This window comes from Durio zibethinus, unplaced genomic scaffold (genome assembly GCF_047325235.1).
Source record: "Durio zibethinus cultivar Kanyao isolate XHJ-2024 unplaced genomic scaffold, ASM4732523v1 HiC_scaffold_404, whole genome shotgun sequence".
Classification (NCBI taxonomy): domain Eukaryota; kingdom Viridiplantae; phylum Streptophyta; class Magnoliopsida; order Malvales; family Malvaceae; genus Durio; species Durio zibethinus.
The window spans coordinates 197,501-199,222 of NW_028323027.1; positions in this window are offsets into that span (position 1 = coordinate 197,501).

A 1,722-nucleotide genomic window follows, 5' to 3' on the forward strand; every position below is an offset into this window, starting at 1 on the left:
AACCGCCCGCACCAGCTCGAGGCATGTGCCCACACCAAGGCCCGGCATGTATCGATGGTGTTCGACGTAGGGGCTATCTTCTGCTGATGGTGGTCGAGGCAAGAGCCCGCACCAAGGGCCAGCGTGTGCCCATGGTGCTCGAGGCAACCGTCCGCACCAGGGCCCAGCGTGTGCCGATGGTGGTCGAGGCAACCGCCCGCACCAGGGCCCAGTGTCACGGTCCGCGCGTTCCTCCTACTGAAACCACGCAACCCATGCGGCACCAAGACTACTCTTAGTCAAGGTCAGCCTTCACCAAGCCTATTTTTCTCTTGGACAGATCCACTTCGATCCTTCGAGCCACATGCCCACGAGCCTTACCTGGCTTTGACCCCGTAGGGTCGTTCAGTTCAAACTCTATAGGGAGGAACCCAACTCCCATTGGGCATCAGCCCCCGAGCACCCAGTTTCTGCCCGCACGCATGATTGACACCCCACATCATGCTAGTCCCATAAGGGGACTAGGGCGGACTGCCTCAGTGGCAGCCCACCAACCCGACTGGCCACAGGGGTCTAGCAGCATGCCTGTCTGCTAGCCCGCACACCCCTTTGGCCCGATGGTATCCCTCTTACGTAAACACCATCACATGATCCTTTCGGCTCGAGGAGGGGAAACCGAGGGGCATAACGGATTCTACCGTCAAACCCCCTGTCTCAATGCAAAGGCGCGATACGAGGCCCGCCGGCCCCAACCGTCCCCGGGTTTACCTTACCCGAGAAAACATCATGCCACGCTCGTGACCCTACGATGCCCGCCCACCTAGACACCACGAGTGCCTAGGAGTAGCTCACTTCAGACTAGCCAGGCCCCCGCCTGCCCGCTAGCCAAGGGGGTGGTGGAGAGCTGACACCAAACATCCCCCTATAAAGAGCGTTAGAGATTTTCCCACTATGCTACCAGTGACCGTAAGAATGTCTGAAACGGGGACACTTTTCTGCCCAGCCATCCTAGGGCCTTTCTCTGGCTAACTCAGGGCCCCGTAATCTTCCTCTTGGTCACCCTTGCTCCTTGATTCTGCTCATTACTCCACCAACCCACTCGAAGGTGCCCGTGCATGGCTTCGACCAACGGCACCCGCCCGGCTACTTGGCTTGAGGGTGTCTGACCACTGTCCCGAACTTCCCCGCGTATCTTGCGGCTCGGGGCTCCCATTGCCCCCACAACATGCTAGCATCATGTTCCAAAGCTCGGAATGCACGCCCACATCTCGTAGAACCACTTTCCCGCCAGCTCGGTCTCGACCACTGCTTGGTTCAGGATCAGTCATGGCAGGACCAAGGCCTGACCATGACACTCTCCCCCACTTACTATGTCGATGCCCTCATCGACGCCAAGACCACACCCAACTATCTTGTTGCACACAGCTGACATTTCCTCATATGTCTCTTACTTGTGCCCTCAAGGATTGGGTCGAGGTCCCGTCACATGAGGCACCGTCCACAGTACTCGTCCATAGTTGGTGTAGATTGGTCCCATTGTTGCTCAGCTTTGTTGTAGTTCGAACCGCCTGACCTATCTTGGTTGTACTCATATGGGCCATACCATGGCTTCATCCCTTGATCCTTGTTAGGTTGCGACCTCGTGGTGCCCTCATTGATCGATGACCCTCAGTAGAATGAATGACCACAGCTTTGCCACTCATGTGGTGCGTCCCACCGGACGTGACCCCTCACACCAACTGC